Source organism: Scomber scombrus, chromosome 8 (assembly GCF_963691925.1).
Source record: "Scomber scombrus chromosome 8, fScoSco1.1, whole genome shotgun sequence".
Taxonomy (NCBI): domain Eukaryota; kingdom Metazoa; phylum Chordata; class Actinopteri; order Scombriformes; family Scombridae; genus Scomber; species Scomber scombrus.
The window spans coordinates 5,647,997-5,658,189 of NC_084977.1; positions in this window are offsets into that span (position 1 = coordinate 5,647,997).

Genomic DNA, 10,193 nt, shown 5'->3' on the forward strand with positions numbered 1-10,193 from the left:
CATCAATATCTGGAATGAGCAACATCTGGTTAATGTGCTCGTGAGAGGAGATAAGGATGAAGAGAGCTAATGTGATTATTCCCCTGAGGGGTGAGCAGGCCTGTTTGTGTGTGTGTGTGTATTGTGATAATAATGTGGGATTTGCTCTCACGCTCCGTTCAGCAGATTTCACACAGGTTTGACAAGTTACATGCAGAGAGATAAGGTGAGAGGGGTGCAGAGTTTCTAACGGCGGGCTTTGGAGAAAAAAGCACTGATTAATACGATGTGATGAGGAGCTCCTGAAAGATAAAAAAGATATGAAATAAGATGTTTTCATATGTTCTGCTTATATGTTTCATTTAGGAAAAGTTTGTGCGTCAGAAGACTTTTCAGCTCACCTGTCCCCTCCTCAGTGGTTGACACGCCAACTGAAGCCGGGACAGACGAAGAGAGGCCGGGGCTCATATAGGACACGGCTCTTTTGTTGCAGGGGCTTATTCATTATTCACCTGATCTGAAAAACAGACTGCAAACCTTCTGCACGGCTGTCATCAAGCAACAAGGCGTAGACACAAATTATTCATGACTCTGGAAAGAAAAGGCAGCAGAATGAGAGGAAAATAATAACAAGAGACACCAGCGAGGCAGCTGACGGGCTGAACACACGTGTTTGTGAGTGTGTGTGTGTGTGTGTGTGTGTGGGGAGGGGGGAGAGCTGGCCTTCTCTGGGCTGACAAGCTTCCTCCTGGAGCTACAACACACTCCCCCTGCCTGCCCCACACCGCTTTCACACACCTACTGACTTTTACACTGTGGCATGCAAATGTGTGTTTATGACTTTCATAATGTTTTAGTGATTTTTTTCCTAACATTTATTTCAAGTTTATGCGTCAGCAGTGACCTTAAGTGTTTCAGTTTAGTATCTTCTGATATATAGCAGCTCTCCTGTTTATTATTGCAACGCTCTTTTCACCTGCTTGAATTTAAAAGGTCTTTGACAGATAAAGATGTACAAAACTCTGCTGAAACTGAAACCTAGACCTGTGATCATATTACACCTGTTTTAGCGTCTCTACACTGGCTGCCTGTTAGTTTCAGACTTGAATTCAAAGGTGCAGCTTTTAAAGCGCAGAGCCACATTACTGAACTGGTAAAAGATGCAGTGTGAATGCAATTTGGTGGCAACTAGCAAAACTGAGTTGACAGAAATGGAATATAATATTCATAAGTATGTTTTAATTAGTGTATAATCCTGTGATATTAAGAATGGTTGTGTTTTTATTAGCTTAGAATGTAGAATATATCTACAAAGGGAGGAGGGTCCCATGGGTGTATTATAAGGAATGGACAGAGTTCCACTGCTCAGGTTTGCAGCCAGTTTTTCCCGATGCAGTACTGCAGCTAAAAATCCTCCTGCTGCCAAAAAAGTGTTTCCACCTTTCTTTCATGAATTTGTTTTTTTCATATTTGTAAAACTTTCCCAGAGACAAGATAAGTGAAAACTCTATGACATCATTACAATGTAAAGTCTATGGGCTGGGTGGGAACTCGTGGGCAGGCCGGTGCCCGGTATCCACCTCTTATTATACGTCCATGGTGGGTCCTCTTCCATGGATGCCGCCATGTTGCACCGCCATGTTTCTATAGTAGCCCAGAATGGAGTAGGAACAAGAATGGAATAGGATAGGGAGAGGGAAGCCAAACTTTTTTTTTTTCCTAGAATGGCGAAGTCATGACCTGCCCTATTCTGCAGTTGATTGGCTCTTACTCGTTGCCTTCATTAGTTGGGTTTAGGCATGAGGAGTTAAATTGGTTATGGTTAAGGTAAGAATATCAGGGTAACCCAATCAGAGGCAGAGTAGGGAGGGTCGTGAATTTGCTAGCCTGGGAAACAAATACTGCGAGGGAGACTCAGGTACTCAGTTTGTTGCAATCTGCAACCTGGCCACTAGATTACACTAAATCCTACACACTGGTCCTTTAAGTCTAATCAAAAACCTCTTAAGGTCCTCTTAAAATCACTTCACATAACATAATGTGGCACATTCATGCAGGTCTATGCAAGAGTGTGAGTGTGTGTGTGTGTGAGTGTGTGTGTGTGTGTGTGTGTGTGTGTTTGTGTGTGTGTGTGTGTGTGTGTGCAGGGGGGTGGACAGTGTTTTCAGTCTTCAGGCTTGTTTATAATGGCATGTCCCAAGGTGTTTGTGCGTGTGTGATGCTAAAGCCGTGACCACACACACACACACTCACACACACACCAGTGAGATCAGAGAATGGTGGAGGCCAAATGAGAGCCGACATATTTCTCCCGGCCGCCTTGAAAGCTTTCCATTAGCTGAGCTCTGTTCTGAGGGGTCTGGGGCCCTGAACAGCGTGAGTCCGTGTGGGGGCTGGTGGTGCAGGGGCGGGTGTGTTGTTGTTCGGGTGAGGGGGGGGGGGGGTGAGACGGGGGGCTGGTTTGGTATGGGGGGTTGGTCAGGCTGTCCGCTCATTTAAAGACATGTTTACCCGGTTCATTTAGCATTACATATCAGTAGACGATTTGGATGTGAGCTGTCAGTCAGGGACAGAAAAGCTGCTCTGCTGCTGCTCACATAGAACTGGAGTGTGTGTCAGCGTGCTCTGCTCTCTGTGTGGTTTTACACCAAAGATTTGATATTCTCTACAAAAAAAGAACCTGTGTTCAATCCTTTTACTGCGTCTGCTGCTACATCACTCGCCTCTCTCTCTATAGCTCTCTCTCCTAGTTGGCCTGGTTTTGTCTTTTATCCAAAGTCATGTCTAATAACAGATGAATCCTGAAGGTGACATTAAAAGGATGCACTCTGGGTTGATAACAGAGGATTCTCTTCTCTTCGGGGGAAATAAAACACGTGAAAAAGAAATCTTCTGAACACAAGTGACAAGAAAGAGCAGCCTTTTAGTCTGTAGTTGATATTCTTGTTAACACAGAAAAGGCTTTACATCACTTAGAATTTGTGATGAGGTGAAGTGCGGAATATAAAGCTGTGAGATTCATGCACAAATCCTGACAGGCTATACAGTTTATGTGCTAATGTGAGAATCAGCCTGTGCAGTTAAACACTACATGCATTATTGAACTAAATAAATACTATATACTGTTTTGGTTCAGTTGGAAACATTTTCTTTGAGTAAAAAACTGACATGTACTTAAGTTGACACCAAGTTCTTAGTCTTCTTAGTCAAATTCTACTATTTAAAAAAAAAAATGTATTTTTTGTCCAGAAAGGTGTGTGAAAGTCATTTTAGTTCAAAGCCCACTTTGATCTCAAATGGGCCGTAAAAGTTAAACCCTCGCATAATAACCTATGAATGCTATATAATGTATATGATATGTAATATAACTTTACTACAATAAATCATCTATTTACATAACAGATGAACAGCCTGAGATAAAGCAAAATAAGTGAAATTTCTATAATATTATGTCTCAGTCTTTTGCTGATTATTTTTCACAGAAGTTGCAGATTGATAACATTTTGTATAATGTTCAATATCTGAATATCTGACCACAATATGTTTTAATGTTTTTTCAGAAAAAATTTCTAGCCAGGGTGGAAAAATGTCAGAAGCAGCATTTTACATGAAGTCAGTTCCTCACAGTTTATCCTGCTGCCGTCATACTTTACAGAGTTATCCAGTGGGCCGGATTCGACCCCTTTGCGGGCCGGTTCTGGCCTGCAGGCCGTATGTTTGACACCACTGTTTTAGACCATATTTTGTACACCCGCCTTCATTCAGAAAAAAATGTATCATTTGATGAAATGTTTAAATGTAATCAGTTTAATGGTATTTAAAAAATAACATTTTTGGTGTCAGGTATAGTATCCACACTGCTATTGAATATTACCATTGATACCAAGCAAATACCAATACCAATGCAAAGCTCAACAGTTGTATTGATATCACTGATCCTACCACTCAAAAGTGTAAAGCATATGTAAATGATGATGTTCTTATGCATAAATAAACACATCATATAGAGTACAATCCACTGTTGTGTATCTAAAATGTTAATGAAGTGGTAAACTGTGTTGTTACACATCAAAGTTTGGCAAAAGGCTCTTTCTGCTTATATTATCTATGCAAACAGTGAATGATTTGAGCGAGCATGGCAGCACAAGCTGTTACTTTGTGATACAGTCGTACTGTTAACCTGGCCTGATTGCAGCTATGAATCTTTCTAAAATATTCATAAGATCCATTTCACAAATGACCGAGCCAAGCATGTGCCTGTATCTGAATAAGGAAGAGAGAAAGCGAGGCGAGGAGGATCTATAAGAGGAGCCCGCAACCGGAGGAAGGAGTACAAAATGACAAAGATTTATTCTCAGGCATGATCAAATATTTATGCTGAGGCATTCAAGTAAAGTTACTTTTTGTGTTCTGATTTAATGAATGATTTGAGCGGTGGCAGTGCTGGGAGGCACAGATGTTGGGTTTGCTGAAGCCTACGCTAATGCCCATTCAGGGGTCTGTGTGGTCATGTGTCAGACTGCAGCAGGATCAAAGCAGAGTAATGCCATTGTGGGGATCACAGCATAGAGGAGTAGGATGGTAAGTACTTCCACAGCCCCAGAGGTCTGAGCTGGGCCATGCTGAGGAAGATGAAACGAGAAAGGAGAGGAATAATGACTATATTCATATTTTTGCTTTGTTTTTAAATCCTGAGAAAGGTTTTTAATGACTGAAGGAAGAGGTGTTCATGAATGACCTTTCTTGTCCAGTATTTCTTGTTCTTTTTATCACGTGCCAGTACGTTGCCAATCACTCCATTAGAGATGAGCTGCTTTACAATAGGCCTGCATACGGTGGGATTGATCCAGAATGACAAAGCCACAGTGAAAAGAAATGGATCCCGGCAGTGCAGTGACTCTCCCATTCTCCCTCTGGCATCCTCTGAAACATTAATGACCCCAAGCTGAATCTGATCTGGCCTTCTTTACTCACTGTTTTATCTCTACTCTGAAACCGTCTGCCCACTAATAATATTAACCCAACATCATCTGAGATAAATAAGAAGTGTTGATTGGTTGACTCAAAAAAATTGCTACACTTTTCAGGATAGATTTAATCAAATTGAAATGAGAGCTGGCTCAAATTGAGTAAGAAGAAAAATAATTCAGTGTATAGGAAAAAGTTATAGTTCATAACTGTGAAAAGATTACAAATAAAGTTGTTGTTGTTAAGTCTGCAAATTCAAATTCAGAAAGGAAGCTGTGAGTGAGCAGGAAGTGCCAGGAGACGTCTTTGGCAGGTGAAATAGAAATTGTAACACTCAAGTGAACACTTAAACGGATAAAGGGAGTTTCGGGAAAAAGGAGAAAAAAAAAAAGGCTAAAAGCCTCCATCACTTCCAACAAGACATTGGTACCCCAAACACAGTGTGTCAGCATCTTTAAACACCGGAGAGAAGGGGAGATGACAAAATCGTTTTGACAGCCAGTTCACATGTAACATCTCCGATTCGTTCACCTTGGGGAGTTGCCGGGCAGTTTTACCCTGCTGCCGAGGGGAAAGCAAGCCCTGTGTGCCATAGCAGAGTGGGCAGGGCCGAGCTTGTGCGCCGCGCCACGCTCCGCTTATTGATCAGAGTCAGACAGGGTGTCGGTCTCCACAGCCCTGAGATACAGCAGGAAAGCAGCAGTTATCTGTGTCTATTAAGGCGTCCGCTCTGTGTGTATTGATTGGGAACAACTCAACACTAGGAATTGTCATCAAAATGCCGATTTACAAAAGGTTGAGCAAGTGGCGGAGAAGTCTGCGCGGTCCAGGCAGTATGGATTTGTTGCTGCAGTTGGCCCAGCGGTGCTTAATGGTAGACAAACGTCCGGCCTGCTCCTTTGTCTCGCCTTGGGAGCTTTCACCTCACAGTACACTGGTACATAAAGCAGCATTGCGCCATGTTGAAAGATGTGAAAAAGACTGGACTACATTACTAACCCAACAGCCTTTGCCAGAGCACAAACAAAATGTTCTCCAAACACACTCAGACCACACCCGCGCAGCCCCTCCCTGCAATTGTTTACCACGGGGGCAAAGCTTTTACAAAAAGGGGCCGAGGTCAAGGGTTTCCCTTGTGAGACCAGCGTCTCCATTAGCTCTCAGTTCACTGGGGTATCCCTCTCTCCCTGAAGATATTCTACTTCTAAACTCCTGCTTCCAAAGACTAGCATCATCAGGGAGAGGGTGAAAAAGGAACACATATCTAATGTCAAATCATCTCCACATAACTTGTATACAGACTAGTGATAATCTAACCATGAAGATACAGTAGTTTCAGTTTCATCTGCTGATGTTCTCAGATATCTGTTTCCATCCAAATACAATAATTCATTTAAGTCACATTTAAAAAACTGACAAGCAACTTCTTTTTTCAGAAATACAATGTCAGGGTATCTAAGGAAAATCCACCAGCCTCACTTAGGACAATTTTCATCTGAACTACACTCTATCAAAGAATTACCCTATAAAATGTCCCTTAGGTCTGCAGATTATCCTGATTAACCTGCTGTTGAGTTTTTCATATCTTCTTGTTAATGCTGTTAACTCATTTTGGCAGGACAGGATTGCAAGAAAATGCAAAGCAGCCTTCATCAGTGTCACCTCTGTGTAGAACAGAGGCCACTTAAATAGCAAAGACACAAGTGAACCAATTTAAGTTAACTGGCATTACACCTGGCAAGCAATCACATATTAACATTGCAACAAAATGTGCACACAGTCTACTAAATCTACTCCATGAAACACATTTATAAAAACACATCATATCTTAATGCATATCCAAATATGTCATATGTAGACACTGTATAGCTCCCTAATACACAATTAAGACAAAATATCTACATTGGGAATTGAACAAATTCAAAATATGAAACTCATTTCTTTTTGCTTGAAAACGTAAAGCAGCAATCACAAAAGCAAATCTGGACTGTATAAAAATATCTTAAAATCAAATTCATGTGCGGGGCTCAGAAAGCAGCAGTGTAGCTGCAGCGGGACCCCCGGGAGAGGCCCTAAACATGCCAGTTTTTCTTGACAAGCACAGCGGGGGCCTAGGGAGGTTTTGGGGCAGACAGGAGCGCTGGCAGCAGTCTGCCGAGGCCTCCGGGGAAGCCGACTGGATAAATAGTTCACTTAGAACCTCTTGCTCTCTAAGAGGTCACCAAGGAAATATGGGATGGAGAGGGAAAATGGAGAGGCAGCTTTAACCGGCTCTCATAGGATTGCTGCCTGTTTGTGTATTAGACTGCTCCATAAATACTGCACTATCTGCTGCACTGCTGAAATGAGATACAGTCAATCATGTTTCCTTCCTGCTCTTCTTATTCTGTTTTCTGTGTTCCTGTTCTCTCAATCAGAGAATAAACTCATTTAACCTTTCTCAATCAGGAAATATCAACATGTAATAAACCTTGATCTACATCCTCAAAAACACATACTGCACCTTTAAACTTAATTAGATTTTTTAAATTTAAAAATAAATAAAACTCAAACTATGATCTGAAACTGATGCATAGTATTTCTCATACTAGAGTTTATAGAGGGCCATCTTCTACCCACCGTGTCCCACAACTGTGTTGTTGTAGTCCAGCAAATTAAATATAAATGGCTATGTGATATCAGTGACCTGAGATATGCCTCTGAACACTGCCGACCGCTCCACACATGCCTAGACTGTCGTACAGAATCATCACCTGACCTGAAGATTGATCAGGATATGCATCCATGGAAATGGATACTAGAGTAGAAGAAATATATCCTTCAGAATAAATTCCCCTTCTAGTGACGCTATAATAACCTGCAAGTGTGAAGTGCAGATTGTGTCAGATATCATGCAGAAACATTTTTCTCCTGAACAATGACGTAGGTAGTAAGATGCATTAGTGGCTACACTTTATTAGTCACTGTTATGTGCCATTTAATTGTAAAAACTAAGCAAAAATATAAGTACACCCCTGTGCATCTTATAAGTATTGTAATATTTATAGGGGTGATGTGTAGGATATTTGATGTTATTAGTAATTAAAAACAAACAGTTTAGACTAAATTGAAAATAGGACTCATACAACAGCTCAGATTTCCAGTTAAGTCTTTTTGTTTGAACAAGGTTATAAAGAACCTGTCAACACCACAACGTTCTCAGTTGTCCTGGGTTGTGTCTAATCCAACATGGATCCACATGGTTCCACAAGTATAAACCAGACTGACTTCAGATTTCATAAAGATGGACGCATAAGATCATCAGTACAAGATCATCAGTACAAGATCATCAGTACAAGATCATCAGTACAAGATCATCAGTGGGCTACTGAACAGAAACCAAAACACAATTGCAGCAGTGGTAAGGAAGTACAGGATGACACATACAACCGACACAAGAGGTGCAGTGGTTATCCACAAAAAATGACAGCATGCACAATTCACTAATTATGCAACCTTGCATTGACTTGGCACAAGATCATCTGTAGAATGTGGTGCGATGGTGTGACGGTGTGACTACTGAAACAGCGTGAAGGACACTGCAACATCTATGGATGACGCCCATGAAGAAAACCATTTCTCAGAAAACCATTGCTCAGAAAACCATTGCTCAGAAAATGGCACAAAACTGTAAGATTAAACTTTGCCAAAGATCATGAAAATAAACCTGATGAATACTGGCTGCACATTTTTTGGTCAGATGAAACCAAACTAAATGAGTTTTGATCAGCATGTTTGGTATAGACCTGACCAGGACTACCACAGTGGCTGCATAGTGCCAGCTGTGAAACACATTTGTGGGAGTGTGCTGATATGAAGCTGCATGAGAGCAGAAGGTATAACAGAGATGGTATAGATGGTACTTTGAATGCAAGTCTGTTACCCAGATACTGAAAGAAAAGATGAATCCCAGTCTCAAGAAGGTTGGCGGGAGAGAAATGTACCCACATGACAACTATCCTAAACACACTGCAAACATCACATTAGAGTTTTTATAGAAGAACAGAACCATCTGTGAAGAACGACAGAACATCTCTCCACAGATTTAGACTGCTATCATCCATGACCAAGAGGATCACATGTGGCTTAGTTGTAAGTTTAAAAAAAAAAGAAAAGAAAAATAGGTGTCATTTCCCTGCAAGTGTGTGTGCACAGCATAGGAAATAAATGTTCCAATAACAGTGGGCCTACAAAATATTACAAAATAAGAGACTGGAGTCTCACTAATGAAGGGTGAGCTGACCTTTCATCATCACAAGTGAATTGACTCAATTCTTCGAGTTTTGGCAAAAAAAAAAAAAAAAAAACTGTATTAAATGCAGGATGTGTAATTACTGGTGTACTCAGTTTTGTCATTTCCTGTAACCACATACATTGACTCAGGTACTATGAACAATTTAAAGGTACTTATACTTTACTTGAGCATTTCCATATATTTGCTACTTTATATCATTTGCATTTCAGATGGAAATACTGTATTTTTTTTATTCCACGTACATACACAAGTTGAACTTAATGGCAACTTTGCATATAAAACGAAAAACATATCAGCTAAAATTCTATGCATTGTTATTGCTAAACTACAAAAATGAAATTAAGTAGTTAGAATGATCTCCACTCGGACCAACAACATTACAATGTATTAAAATATAAGCATAACAAGTTCTTTTTAATTTTAATTTTTTATTTTTGTCAATTCAAGTACATTTAGTTTTTTACTTTAGTACAAATTTGAATGCAGGACATATTTATTGTACATTGTAGTCAGTCCTGCTGGCTGAATCCACAGATGGATCCTACAGTCATGCAAACGGTCCCCCCCCCCAGACAAACAGTGCCCCCCTGAGTTAGAAAGTGATCACTGCTTTTGCTGACTCATCTGGACAGGACAATTAAAATCCAAAAGTCCACCTTTACAGTGGTGAATTTGAAAGATGAGCTCATGTTCACTCTGACACACGGCAGGAGTTCCATTTCAATGAAAATCATTTCTTTTTATGGCCAACGGTTATTTAGATGAGTCAAAGCTCAATTTATTTGTAGTTGAATTATTAAAGCACACATTAAAAGTAATTAATTGGGTGTATTTGGTGATTTGCTTCACCTCAGCAACTGCAGGTATAAAAAGCAATGTATCACTTTTCTTTATTTATCCTATATATCATATCAAGCTATATCATAACACATGCGGATCCTGATCCTAGATA